We start from the raw sequence: 16,001 nt of genomic DNA on the forward strand, positions 1-16,001 counted from the left end.
TCAGAAGACTGAGGCAGAAAAATCATTTGAACCCAGGAGGCAGAGGTTGCAGTGAGCTGAGATTGTGCCACTGCACTCCGGCCTAGGTGACAGAGCAAGACTCCATCTCAAAAAAAAAAAAAAAAAAAAAATTAGTGATTTGGTTTTTGTGGAAATAGAAAAACTCACCCTAAATGTATATGGAATATTAAGGGCCCCCAAATAGCCAAAACAATCTTGAAAAAAAAGAACAAAGTTAAAAAACTCACACTTCGTGATTTCAAAACTTACTACCAACCTACAATAATCAAAATCATGTGGTATTAACATAAAAACAGATATATATATAAATAAAATAGAATAGAGAACCCAGAAATAAACCCTCATGTATATGGTCAAATGATTTTTGACAAGGATATCAAGATCTTTCCATTGTGAAGGCAACAATCTTTTCAACAAATAGTTCTGGGAAACCTGGCTATCCACTTGCAAAAGAATGAAGTTTAACATTTACTTAACACCATTTAAAAAATTAACTCAAGATGAATCTAAGATCTAAACATAACATATAAAACTATAAAACTCTTAGAAAAAAACATAGGGCAAAACCTTCATGACATCAGATTTGACAGTGATTTCTTGGATATGACACCAAAGGCATAGGCAACAAAAGAAAAAATAGACAAATTAGACTTTATTGAAATGTTTTAATGTTATGCATCTAAACACATTATCAAAAAAGTAAGAAGGCAACCCACAAAGCAGGAGACAATATTTGCAAACCATATATCTGATAAAGGATTAATATCCAAAATATCTAGAGAACTCCTAAAACTTAACAACAAAAATCAAACATCCCAGTTCACAAATGGACAAAGGAGTTGAACAGACATTTCTCCAAAGAAAGTATAGAATGGCTAATAACCACATGGAAAGATGTTCAACATCATGAATCACTAAGGAAAGGCAAATCAAAACTACTACGAGATACCACCTCATACCCATTAGGATGGCTACTATTTAGAAAACCTGAAAATAATAAGCGTTAGTGAAATTGGAACCCTTGTGGACTATTGGTGGAAATGTAAATGTAAATGTATATGGTACAGCCACCATAGAAAATGGTATGGCTATTCCTCAAAAAATTAAAAATAGAATTACCATATGATCCAGCAATTCCACTCCTGGGTATATACCTAAAAGAACTAACATCACAAAAATACTAATATTCTATGATTCCACTTATATGAGATATCTAGAGTAGCCAAATTCATAGAGACAGAAAGTAGAACAGTGGTTGACAGAAATTGAGGAGTGCGGGGCAATAGGGAGTTATTGTTTAATGGATATAGAGTTTTCGTTTTGCAAGATGGAAAAGCTCTAGAATGGATGGTGCTGGTGGTCGCACAACAATATGAATATATTTAATACCACTGAACTATGCACTTAAAATGGTTCAGATGGCAAATTTTATCTTCTGTGTATTTTAACACAATTTTAAAATTGAGAAAAACTCAACAATAAGAAAATGAACAATTGGGCAAGGCATGGTGTTTCATGCCTGTAATTCCAGCTCTTTGGGAAGCTGAGGCGAAAGGATTGCTTGAGCCCAGGAGTTCAAAACCAGCTTGGGCAACATAGCAAGACCTCATCTCAAAAAGGAAAGGAAAGGAAAGAAAAGGAAAAGAAAGGAGAGGGGAGTGGAGGAGAGGGGAGGGGAGAGGAGGGCGAGGGGGAGGAAGAAAGGAAAGAAAGAGAGAGAGAAAGGAGGGAAGGAAGGAAGGAAGGAAGGAAGGAAGGAAGGAAGGAAGGAAGTAACGAAGGAAGGAAGGAACTCAATTTAAAAATTGGCAAAAGACCTGAAGATGCCTCACCAAAGAAGATATACAGATGGCAAATAAGCTTATGAAAAGATGCTCCATATCATATGTCACTAGAGAAGTGCAAATTAAAACAACAAAGAGATACCACTACACATCTATTGGAATGGCAAAAAAACAAGACACAACACCAAATGCTGGCGAGGATATGGAGCAACAGGAACATTCATTGCTGTTTGGAACACAAAACGACACAGCTATTTTGGAAGACAGTGTGGCAGTTTTTTACAAAACTAAACATACTCTTACCATACAATCCAGCAATCACACTCCTTGGTTACTTACTCAAATGAGTTTAAAACATATGTCTACACAAAAACCTACACACGAATGTTTAGAGCAGCTTTGTGCATAATTGTCAAAACTGGGAAGCAACCAAGATGTCTTTCAGTAGACGAATGGATAAATAAACTGTGGCACATCCTTACAAGGGAATATTATTCAGCAATAAAAATAAATGAACTATCAAGCCATGAAAAGACATGAAAGAATCTTAAATGTATCTTATTAACTGAATGAAGCCAATCTGAAATGGCTACATATTGTATGATTCCAACTATAGGACATTCTGGAAAAGACAGCACTATGAATACAGTAAAATGATCAGTGGTCACCAGGAGTTAGAGGGGAGGGAGGAAGGGAAGGATGAATAGGCATAGTACAGATTTTGGGGACAGTGAAATATTCTGCATGATGCTACAATAGTGGATATATGTAATTATACATTTGTTAGGACCCATAAATGGACAACATCAAGAGTGAACCCTACTATGGACTACAGGTGATGACAAAGTGTCAGTGTAGCTTCATCAAGTCTAACAAATGTACCACTCTGGGCTAATGTTCCTAGTGAGGGAGGATACCTGGGGTAAGAAGGGGCATATGTGGGAACTCCCTACTTTCCTCTCCATTTTTCTGTGACCCTAAAACTGCTGTAAAAAAAAATAAAGTTTGAAAATGGCAGATAAGAGGCAGGACTAACTTGTCGTTCCCACTTGGACAGACAAAGCAGCATATGGAGACTAACATCATGAACTTTTGCTCCAAGAACTACTGTAGGAATGTACCAGGAAAACTAAGAGAATCCACAGACCCTTTGAAGGAAGCAGCTTGCCACTGCAGGCTCCATGAGGCAGCCAATAAACTGTGAGTGCCAAAGCGTGAGAGGGTGAATGTCTGCCCCCAAACACATACCTTCACTGGGAAACCTGAAGGTCCAGATCATAAGAGAAGGATTTGACCTTACCTGGAGCTGAGACAAATACAGAGAGCCACACAAAATATAGGGGTAGAGAAAGCAGCAGCAAGAGCCCTGTGGGCCCTCAGTCCTCAGGGAGGCCATTTCTGTCTTTATCTTGCAGGAGTCCTTGGGGAGGGCTGCCAGTGGAATTGAGGAAAAACCAGAAGGAGAAGAAAACTTCCAGTTGAATTTTATAACAATTTCAACCGAACATGAAGTTTCCTGGACAGAATCTGGGGAAGGGGTCAAACGGGGAGTGCAAATACAAGCACAGAAGCTGTGGCAGGCAGGGAGGCATAAAACCTGAAAGCCCTGCTTGTATTCTCAGCAGGGAGGCTTGTAGCCTGGGACAAGTTCTCAGCCCTGCTTGCCTGCTGCCTGGAAATAAACTTGATGCTGTTGGGGGAGCATGCTGACAGTGAGACCAGCCTTTCCAGGTGCGTGGGAGCTGGATAACACCTGTCACTGTCGGCTTTCCCTCACTTCCCTGGCGACCTGTATGACACAGCAGAGGCAGCCATAATCTCCCTGGGAACATAACTCCATTGGCCTGAGAACCACACCCTTATCCCCTACACTAGTCACAGCAAGCCCCACCCAACAAGAGTCTGAGCTCAGATACAACTAACCCTGCCCCCACCTGATGGTCTTTCTCTACCTGCCCTGGTAGCAGAAGACAAAGGACATAATCTCTTGGCAGCTCTATGGCCCTGCCCATCACCTGAGAAACCCGAATACTTATCCAGGCAACCCTAGGGCAAACTTGTATCCTCTCTATAGTACCACAGCTGATGCTCTCTTGAAAGCACCACCTCCTGGCTAGAGGTCAACCAACACAAAACCAGCACACCAAACAAAAATGCAACCAAGGACCCTCACACAGTCCACTTCACTTCCCTGCTACCTCCACCAGAGCAGGTGCCGGTATCCACGGCTCAGAGACCTGAAGACACATCACAGGACTCTTTGCAGACACTCCCCAGTATCAGCCTGGAGCACAGCAGAGAAATAACAATCACCGCAGTTCAGATCTCAGAAAGCCCTACCCCTTCCCTAGGGGAAGGGGGAGAGTACCACATCAAGGGAGCACTCTGTGGGACAAAAGAACCTGAACAGCAGCCCCTAAGCCCCAGGTCTTCCCCATGACATAGTCTCCCCAAATGAGAAGAAACCATAAAACAATTCTGGTAGTATGACAAAACAAGGTTCCTTAACACCCCCAAAAGATCACACTAAGCTCACCAACAATGGATCACACTAAGCTCACCAACAATGGATCCAAAAGAAAAACAAATATTTAAATTGCCAGAAAAAGAATTCAGAAGGTCAATTATTAAGCTACTCAAGGAGGCAGCAGAGAAAGGTGAATACCAACTTAAAGAAATTTTTAAAAAGTTAAATCATACGGACAGAAAAATCTCCAGGGAAATAGATGACATAAATAAAAAACAGTCACAACTTCTGGAAATGAAGGACATACTTAGAGAAATGCAAAATACACTGGAAAGTCTCAAACAATAAATTCAAACAAATAGCAGAAAGAATTTCAGAGCTCAAAGATAAGGCTTTCAAATTAACCCAATCTGACAAACACAAAGGAAAAAGAATTTTAACAATGAACAAAGCCTCCAAGAAGTTTGGGAATATGTTAAATGACCAAACCTAAGAACAAGTGGTGTTCCCAAGGAAGAAGAGAAATCTAAAAGTTTGGAAGACATAGTTCAGGGAATAATCAAGGAAAACTTCCCTGGCCTTGCTAGAGATCTAGACATCCAAATACAAGAAGCTCAAAGAACACCAGGAAAATTCATCACAAAAAGATCATCATCTAGGCACATAGTCATCAGGTTATCTAAAGTCAAGACAAACAAAAGAATCTTAAGAGATGTGAGGCAAAAGCATCAGGTAACCTATAAAGGAAAACCTATCAGATTAACAGCAGATTTCTCAGCAGAAACCCTACAAGCTAGAAGGGATTGGGATCCTGTCTTTAGCCTCCTTAAACAAAATAATTATCAGCCAAGAATTTTGTATCCAGCAAAACTAGGCTTCATAAATGAAGGAAAGATACAGTCTTTTTCAGACAAACAAATGCTGAGAGAATTCGTCACTACCAAGCCAGCACTACAAGAACTGCTAAAAGGAACTCTAAATCTTGAAACAAATCCTTGAAATAAACCAAAATAGAAACGCTTTAAAGCATGAATTTCACAGAACCTATAAGAAAATAACACAATGAAAAAAAACACACAAGGTATTCAGGTAACAAACAGTACAATGAATAGACTAGAATAGTACCTCATATCTCAATACTACTTTTGAATATAAATGGCCTAAATGGTCCACTTAAAAGACACAGAATGGCAGAATGGATAAGAATTCACCAACCAAGTATCTGCTGTCTTCAAGAGACTCACCTAACACATAAGGCCTCATATAAACTTAAGCTGAAGGGGTGGAAAAAGATATTCCATGCAAATGGACACCAAAAGCAAGCAAGAGTAGCTATTTTTATATTACACAAAACAGACTTTAAAACAACAATGGTTAAAAAAGATAAAGAGTGACATTATATAATGATACAAGGACTAGTCCAAAAGGAAAATTTCACTATCCTAAATATATATGCACCTAACACTGGAGCTCCCAAATTTATAAAACAATTACTACTAGACCTAAGAAATGAGATAGACAGCAACATAATAATAGGGGGGGACTTCAACACTCCACTGACAGCACGACAGGTTATCAAGACAAAAAGTCAACAAAGAGGCCAGGCTCAGTGGCTCACACTTCTAATCCCAGCACTAGGGGAGGTGGAGGTAGGTGGATCACCTGAGGTCAGGAGTTCAAGACCAGCCTGACCAAACCCCATCTCCACTAAAAAAAAAATACAAAATTAGCTGGGCATGGTGGCACATGCCTGTAATCCCAGCTACTCAGGAGGCTGAGGCAGGAGAATCACTTGAATCCAGGAGGCAGAGGTTGCAGTGAGCCAAGATTATGCCATTGCACTCCAGCCTGAGCAACAAGAGTGAAACTCCGTCTCAAAAAAAAAAAGTCAACAGAGGAAAAAATGGACTTAAATTATACCCTAAAACAAATGTACTTAACAGTTATTTACAGAACATTCTACCCAACAACTGCAGAATATACATACTATTCACCAGCACATGAAACATTCTCCAAGATAGACCATATGATGGGCCACAAAACAAGTCTCAATAAATTTAAGAAAATCAAAATTATACCAAGAATTCTCTTAAACCACAGCAGAATAAAATTGGAAATCAACTCCAAAAGGAACCCTTAAAATCATGCAAATACATGAAAATTAAATGATCATTGGGTCAACAATGAAATCAGGATGGAAATTTAAAAATTCTTTGGACTGAACAATAATAGTGACACAACCTATCAAAACCTCTGAAATACAGCAAAAGCAGTGCTAAAAGGAAAGTTCATAGCATTGCATGCCTACATCAAAAAGTCTGAAAGAGCACAAATAGACAATCTAAGGTCACACCTCAAGGAACTAGAGAAACAAGAACAAACCAAACCCAAACCCAGCAGAAGAAAAGAAATAGCAAAGATCAGAGAAGAACCAAATGAAATTGAAATAAAATAAACAATACAAAAGACAAATAAAACAAAAAGTTGGTTATTTGAAAAGATAAATAAAATTGATAGACCATTAGCGAGAAAAGAAGAAAGAAGAATCAAATAAACTCAACTAGAAATTAAACAGGAGGCCAGGCACAGTGGCTCATGCCTGTAATCCCAGCACTTTGGGAGGCTGAGGCAGGCAGATCACAAGGTCAGGAGATCAAGACCATCCTGACTAACACAGTGAAACCCCATCTCTCTAAAAATACAAAATATTAGCCAGGTATGGTGGCAGGCACCTGTAGTCCCAGCTACTTGGGAGGCTGAGGCAGGAGAATGAGGTGAACCCAGGAGGTGGAACTTGCAGTGAGCTGAGATTGCACCACAGCACTCCAGCCTGGGTGACAGAGCAAGACTCTGCCTCAAAAAAAAAAAAAAAAAAAAAAAAAAAAAAAAAAAAAAAGCAATGAAACAGGAAATATTACAACCCATACCACAGAAATACAAAAGATCATTCAAGGCTACTATGAAAACCTTTGTACACAAAAACTAGAAAATCTAGACGAGATTGATAAATTCCTGGAGATATACAATCATCCTAGATTAAACCAGGAAAGAATCGAAACTGAACAGACTAATAATAAGCAGCAAGATTGAAGTGGTAATTTCAAAAATTGCCAACAAAAAAGTCCAGGATCAGATAGATTTGCAGATGAATTCTACCAATATTCAAAGAAGAATTGGGACCAATCTTATTGACACTATTCCAAACAACAGAGAAAGAGGGAATCCTCCCTAAATCATTCTGTGAAGCCAGTATCACCCTAATACGAAAACCAGGAAAGGACATAACAACAACAACAAAAAACTACAGACCAATATCCCTGATGAACACAGATGCAAAAATCCTCAATAAAATACTAGCTAACCAACATATCATATCAAACATATAAACAGCATATCAAAAAGATTATCCACCATGATCAAGTGGGTTTAATACCAGGAATGGAGGGATGGTTTAACATATGCAAGTCGATAAATGTAATACACCATATAAACAGAATTAAAAACAAAAATCACATGATCATCTCCATAGACACAGAAAAAGCTTTTGACAAAATCTAGCAAATCCTTTATGACTAAAATCCTCAGCAAAATGGACACAGAAGGGATGTACTTTAAGGTAATAAAAGCCATCTGTGACAAACCCACAGCCAACATTATACTGAATGGGGAAAAGTTAAAAGCATTCCCCCTGAGAACTGGAACAAGACAAGGATGCCCACTTTCACCACTTCTGTTCAACATAGTACTAGAAGTCCTAGCCAGAGCAATCAGAAAGAGAAAGAAATAAAGGGCAACCAAATCAGTAAAGAGGAAGTCAAACTGCTCCTGTTCATTGATGATATGATTACATATCTAGAAAACCCTAAAGATTCATTCAAAAAGCTCCTGGAATGGATAAATGAATTTAGTAAAGTGTCAGGATACAAAATTACTGTATGCAAATCAATAGCACTGTTATACACCAACAGCAATCAAGGTGAGAATCAAATCAAGGACTCAAAAAGATAAAATACTTAGGAATATACCTAACCAAGGAGGTGAAAGACATCTACAAAGAAAACTACAAAACACTACTGAAAGAAATTGTAGATGACACAAACAAATGGAAACACATCCCATGCTCATGCATGGGTAGAATCAATATTGTGAAAATGACCATACTGCCTACTGAATCTATAAATCCAATGCAATTCTTATCGAAATACCATCATTCTTCACAGAACCAGAAAAAATGATCCTAAAATTCATATGGAACCAAAAAAGAGCCCCCATACAAAGCAAGACTTGGCAAAAAGAACAAATCAGGAGGCATCACAATACCCAACTTCAAACTATATTGTGAGGCCATAGTCACCAAAACAGCACGGTACTGGTATAAAAATAGGCACATAGACCAGCGGAACATCATAGAGAACCCAGGAATAAAGCCAAATACTTACAACCAACTGATCTTTGACAAAGCAAACAAAAACATAAAGTGGGTAAAGGACACCCTATTCAACAAACGGTGCTGGGATAATTGGCAAGACCCATTTAGAAGAATAAAACTGGATCTCATCTCTCACCTTTACAAAATCATCAAGATGGAGCAAAGACTTAAATCTAAGACATGAAACCATAAAAATTCTAGAAGATAACATCGAAAAAACCGTTCTAGACATTGACTTAGGCAAAGATTTCATGACCAAGAACCCAAAAGCAAATGCAACAAAAAGAAAGGTAAATAGATGGAACTTAATTAAACAAAAAACTTCACACAGCAAAAGAAATAATCAGCAGGGTAAACAGACAACCCACAGAGCGGGAGAAAAATCTTCACAATCTATACATCTGACAAAGGGCTAAATTTTTACATCTGACAAAGGACAGATGTAGATTCAGAATCTACAAGGAACTCAAACAAATCAGCAAGAAAAAAAAAGAACCCCATCAAAAAGTGGGCTAAGGATATGAATAGACAATCCTCAAAAGAAGATATACAAATGGCCAACAAACATGAAAAAAAATGTTCAATATCACTAATGATCAGGGAAATGCAAATCAAAACCACAATGAAATACTACTTTACTCCTGCAATAATGGCCATAATCAAAAAATAAAAAAATAATAGATGTTGGCATGGATGTGGTAAAAAGGGAACACAAGGGTGGGAATGTAAACTAGTATAACCACTGTGGAAAACAGTGTGAAGATTTCTTAAAGAACTAAAAGTAGATCTACCATTTGATCCAGCAATCCCACCCAAAAGAAAAGAAGTCATTATACAAAAAAGATACTTGCACACGCATGTTTGTAGCAGCACAATTCGCAATTGCAAAAATATGGAACCAGCGCAAATGTCCATCAATCAATGTGTGGATAAAGAAAATGGTGTGTGTGTGTGTGTGTGTGTGTGTACACACAACATGGAATACTACTCAGCCATGAGAAGGAATGAAATAATGGCATTTGCAGCAACCTGGATGGAATTGGAGACCATTATTCTAAGTGAAGTAACTCATGAATGGAAAACCAAGCATCGTATGTTCTCACTCATAAGTGAGAGCTAAGCTGTGAAGACTCAAAGGCATAAGAATGATACAATGGACTTTGGGTTCTTGTGGGGAAGGGTGGGAGGAGGGTGAGGGATAAACATAAATGACTACACACTGGGTACAGTGTACACTGCTCAGGTGATGAGTGCACCAAAATCTCAGATCAAAATCTCAGAAATCACCACTAAGGAACTTATTCATGTAACCAAATACCACTTGTCCCCGAAAAACCTACTGAATTTTTTTTTTTTTTTTTTGAGACTGAGTCTCGCTCTGTCGCCCAGGCTAATAGTAAAATTTTTAAATAAAGTCTATTTTAAAAAGAAATTTTCAAATGATTTAAATGATGAGAGAGAAACTAACAAATATTGAAGACAGTCAAAGAAGATTCAAAATATGGGTAATAGGAGTCTCCAAAGAAGAAAACTAAAACAAGAGAACAAAACAAATGCCAAAATACTGTAATTTAAGAAAACTTCAAATTAAAAATAAAAGCTCTGAAACTATATTTTAGAAGAACACACCATGTTGGATTGCAAAAATATAGTTAGATAAAATGAACAAGATCTAGCTGTTAATAGTACAACAGGGTGACTATAGCCAATAATAATTTATTGTGTATTTAAAAATAACTAAAAGAGTGGAATTGAAATGTTCCTAACACAAAGAAACAATAAATGCTAAGGTAATGGATACCCCAACTACCCTGATGTGATTACTACACAATGTATGCCTCTATCAGAACATCACGTGTGCCCCATGAACATATACACCTATTATGCACCATAATATTAAAAAAAATTTTTTTGAGATGGAGTTTCACTCTTGTTGCCCAGGCTGGAGTATAATGGCACAATCTCGGCTCACCGCAATCTCCACCTCCCAGGTTCAAGCAATTCTCCTGCCTCAGCCTCCCGAATAGCTAGGATTACAGGCATGCACCACTACGCCTGGCTAATTTTGTATTTTTAGTAGAGATGGGGTTTCTCCATGTTGGTCAGGCTGGTCTCGAACTCCCAACCTCAAGTGATCTGCCTGCCTCAGCCTCCCAAAGTGCTGGGATTACAGGCATGAGCCACTGCGTCTGACCTTAAAAATTAAAAAAAAAAAAAAAATTAACACACCATGTAGGCCAGGCATGGTGGCTGACACTTGCAATCCCAGCACTTTGGGAGGCTGAGATGGGAGGATCACTTGAGTCCAGGAGTTGAAGACCAGCCTGGGCAACATGGTGAAACCCCGTTTCTACAAAAAATACAAAAATTAGCCACACATAGTGGTGCATGCCTGTGGTCCCAGCTACTCAGGAGGCTGAGGAGGAAGGATTGCTTGAGCCTGGATGCAGAGGTTGCAGAGAGCCAAGACCATGCCACCATACTTCAGCCTGGGTGACAGAGCAAGACCCTGTCTCAAAAACAACAACAAAAATGCCCAAAAAACAAAACAAAACAAAACACCATGTACCTGAGAATATTGACCCAGAATGACCAATATCACAAAATATTCAAATAAAATTAGTAGACTTTAAAGAAAAGAAGAAAAATCCTTTGACATCTAATCAAACAGTGAATAAGTTATGAGAAAGAAAATTAGGTTATCCTGAAGCATTTCTATACCAGTGTTTCTCCAGAAGCAAATGGAGCACATATTTAAGATACTCAGAGAAAGAAAATGCAAGCCAAGGATTGTATATGCAGCAAAACTGACATTCAAGTGCAAAGGGCATAAACTGTTATCAACATATGCCAAAAAAAGTAGGGAATATTGGTCCCATGAACTCTTTTTGAGAAATATACTACAGAGCTTCAGCCATGCAAAATGACTAAAGAAACATTTAACATAATGACTGGTGACGAGTAATAAACATGCAGTTACAGTATTAGTTATATAACTAATACTAAATGAGAGCTAAAACGGGAAGATTATAGTATACAATGGCTGTTCAAACAATGTAGATAATTATTCTTAAATAGGGGTAGAATGAGGATACAATATGCAACAATGTTTTGTTTGTTTGTTTTGTTTTTTGGGGTTTTTTTTATTGTTTTGTTTTGTTTTTTGAGACGGAGTCTCACTCTGTCGCCCAGGCTGGAGTGCAATGGAGTGGTCTCAGCTCACTGCAACCTCCGCCTCCTGGGTTCAAACGATTCTCCTGCCTCAGCCTCCTGAGTAGCTGGGACTACAGGCGTGCGCCACCATGCCCAGCTAATTTTTTTGTACTTTTAGTAGAGACAGGGTTTCACTATGTTGGACAGGCTGGTCTCTAACTCCTGACCTCATGATCTGCCCACCTTGGCCTCCCAAAGTGCTGGGATTACAGGCGTGAGCCACCGTGCCTGGCTGCAAAAATGTATTTTAACTGCTCTCAGTAATAACATTGGTGGCAGTGGTATTACTATTATTCTGAGGGTAATTCGTGTAAACATGGGGTGAAGTAAATGATTATGGCATATTCTAACTTTATCATGTTTTGTGTCCTTGAGAAACAAGATTCTTGGTGTAAAAGAAAGGAGGTACAAATGTGATACAGAAGAGGTTGAATTTTATAACTCTGTGGTTATGAATTAGATGTATCAATCTGAACTCAGAAGATACAGTCACGCACTACATAACAATGTTTTGGTCAACAATAGACCACGTGTATAACGATTGTCCCAGGAGATTATAATGGAGCTTTCATATCATATTTCTACTGTACTTTTTCTATGTTTGGATACACAGAAACTTACCACTCTGGTACAACTGCCTACAGTACTGAGTATAGTATCATGCTGTATAGGTTTATAGCTCAGGAGTATTAAGACATACCACACGACCTAGACATGTGTCCATTTCACATAGCCTAGGTATGTGATATGTCCAAACCTAGGCTATACCATCTAGGTTTGTGTAAGTACACTCTGTGATATTCACACAGTGATAAAATAGCCTAACAACTTATTTCTCAGAATGTATCCCCATTGTTTAAGAGATGAGTAATTGTATTTTATCTCTTTTTTGGTTTGGATTTTGTTTGTTTGTTTGTTTGTTTGTTTGTTTTTTGAGATGGAGTCTCGCTCTGTCCCCCAGGCTGGAATACAGTGGCGCGATCTTGGCTCACTGAAACCTCCGCCTCCCAGGACCCAGCGATTCTCCCACCTCAGCCTCCTGAGTAGCTGGGATTACAAGTGTGCACTACCATGCCCGGCTAACTTTTTGTATTTTTAGTACAGACAGGGTTTCACTACGTTGCCCAGGCTGGTCTGGAACTCCTGAGCTCAGGCAATCCACCCACCTTGGCCTCCCAAATGTATCTTATCTTTTAAAAGGAAAAAAATGTACACATACATATAATATCTTAGCTCTGTTCACTAAAGGAGCCTGAAGATGATGACCAACCTAATAGCATTGATTATCCCTAGCACCCAGATTGGTTGAAATACTATTTTCCACTAAATAAAACTAAGACTTCTTGGGGAAATTGTTGATTCCTGATTTGGGGCAGAAAATGTGGAAGATGGGCCTGGGGCATTTTCTTACACTGGAAAAGAGGGAGTTACCAAGCTACTAAGGTGTAAAAAGGACTCAGTGCCAACTTGAAGGGGCTCCCATCAGCCAGAGATAGGAAAATTTGAGCTTCTAAAGGATAATAATTGCAATTGATTAAAACCCATCAATCAGTGAGTTAATAATATTTAAAATGATTTTTTAAAAACTAATGGGTAACCTTGAGAGAATGATATGAAACCAATTCATTATCTTAAATGAAGCATTTATTCTGCCTTCCTGTATAAACCATACCATGGGTAATCAAATACTAATGAGGATATGTGTCTCTTTATAAAGGTACTCTGTCTAATAAATGAAAAAATTAAAGAATTCAAATACCACCATTTTTCCATCCCCAATGAATTAATAAATGTAAGTATGTAGAATTAATGGCTGCTAGTATTACAAAAAGAGAGATAATCAGAAATTATGTGCCTCCTGATGAAAGAGCACAGCAGCCCTGTAGTCCCGTCAAAGGTATTGAACCCCAGTCTTACCAAACCTCTGGATTCAGCTGCTCATTTGCAAGAAATACAAAAGACTACAACAATGTGTTGAATTGCACTGCAAACGTGCATCAGCAAATTCCAGACAGTGGGAAACTATAGGTCAAATGGTACAGGTCTTCAATAGATAAAATGAAAGAAAAAGAAAGGGATGGAGAAGGATTCTGTATGTTAGAGATTTAAAAGATATATAATAATTTTTAGTAGGTGAGACTAAACTACAGTGTCTAGAAATGTACACTGAGGTGATAAAACTACAAAGTAACATAAGGAAGTGATCACTGTAAAAAGTCAGGATAAGGACTTCTGCTTCTGATTAGGATGCAATACAGGGACCAGATTACTTTCCTGCTCAAAAGAACTAAAATACTAGACCAAATACATGGAAAGAAACAAATCTCTGTTTTCACACATTGGATATCTGGCTTCAAATAATAGTGATCCCTGAGAGAGGGGTAAAATGGCCCCAGCTTACTCCCTGGAGAGAATATTCAGGCCAGAACACAGAGAAGGGGGACCCAACAGTCTCCCTGAGTTGAGAAGGCAAAACTGGGAGTTCATGGAAGTCATGTGGCTAGGGTCCACTGAGCAAAGTACTGGTGAGGAGAGAGGTGCCCAGAGAGAGCTCCAGAGATGTGCATGTGGCACCCCTTGTATATTCATCAGCACATGTGTGTGAGGCAACTACCCAAAGCTTGGAAAAGAACCACTCAAAACAAGTAAGATAAACATTTCTGGAGCTTGCATAGAACCAGAAAAAGTCCATAGTCTCATCTATCAGAGTGGACAACCTCAAAATTCATGAGGCATTGAGTAGTGAGGCAAAATCAGCCCTAGAACAAAAGCTGCTCTGATCCCACCTAACAAAACTGAAAAACAAGCACCAAAATAATTAAACTGTTTCCATACTGAGTAGATAGAGAAATGACACAAAAAATGATAGAATTAGTAGATAAGAACATAAAACTGTTATAATTATAGTCCATATATTCAATGATGCAGAAGGAAGATTGAGCATATAGAGATATGAAAGATAGATTTTTTTATAAAGATCCAAATGAATTTCTAGAGATGAAAACTACAACATAAGAGATTTTTAAAACACATTGGGCCAAATGAACAGCATATTAGACACTGTAAAAGCGTAATGAACTTGAGGATATAGCAATTGAAATTATGCAAAATGAAACACACAGGAAAAAAAGACAAATAAATAAAGCATCACTGAGCAGTGGGATAACTTCCAGCAGCCTAAAAATGGAGTCCCTGAAGGACAGAAAACAGGAGGAAGTAGGGCCAAAAAAAAATTTTCTTTAAGAAATAAGGGCTGAAAATTTTTCAAGTTTGGTTAAAATTACTGAACCCACAGATCCAAGAAGCTCAATGAACCCAAAGCACAAGAACCTCTACCAAGGCATATCATAGCCACATTGCTTAACACTGGTGAAAAAGATGAAGTCTTATAAACAGAAGAGGAACAAAGATAAGAATAGAGCTGACTTCTTGATAATAAATATATCTTGAAAATAATACATTCCAGAATACAATGAAACAACAATTTTTAAGTACTAGAGAAGGAAAAAAAGCTGTCATCCAATAGTTTTATACCCAGCAAAAATATCTTAAAAAACAGAAGTGAAATAAAGACTTTTTCAGGCATAGAAAACTGAAAGAATTTACTAGCTGTAGACCTGCACTTCAGGAAATGTTAAAGTCCTTCTGGAACAAAGACAATTATAACAGACAGAAATCTGGTCAATACAAAGAAATGAAGAGAACCAGAAACAGTTAATATGTGGGTAAATATAAAAGTGGTTTTTAAAAAATCTCTTTAAGAGATCATTGACAGTTTAAAGAAAAAATAACAACAATGTATGATGGGGCCTATAACATATATGTAGAAGTTATAAATGATAAAACATTAACCTATGATAAAAGCCAAGGCAGTGACTACTCATGTGGGAAACCAGGTGGTTTGAGCTGGTGATAGGGCAGATTCAGGAATTCCTGGAATGGCTGACAAGGTTCTATTTCTTTATGTGGGTATTGGTTACAAATGTGTTCACCTTGTGATAACTCATGTTAAGCCATACATTTGTGTGTTTTATAACACAAAATCTTTAAGAGCAATTGAAAGTGAATAATTTCATTTTTGTGAACG

General features: G+C 38.1%; 1 long non-coding RNA gene across 1 annotated transcript in view; it reads right to left on the reverse strand.

Moving 5' to 3' along the window:
* LOC134736341 (uncharacterized) overlaps positions 1-3,503 on the reverse strand; it is a 50,724-nt gene extending 47,221 nt beyond the window's left edge. The window contains exon 1 of the long non-coding RNA XR_010120296.1: positions 3,054-3,503. This is a non-coding gene — a long non-coding RNA (uncharacterized lncRNA). The remainder of the gene's footprint in view (positions 1-3,053) is intronic.
* Positions 3,504-16,001: the final 12,498 nt, after the last annotated feature.

The sequence above is a fragment of the Symphalangus syndactylus genome, chromosome 4 (genome assembly GCF_028878055.3).
Source record: "Symphalangus syndactylus isolate Jambi chromosome 4, NHGRI_mSymSyn1-v2.1_pri, whole genome shotgun sequence".
Lineage (NCBI taxonomy): Eukaryota > Metazoa > Chordata > Mammalia > Primates > Hylobatidae > Symphalangus > Symphalangus syndactylus.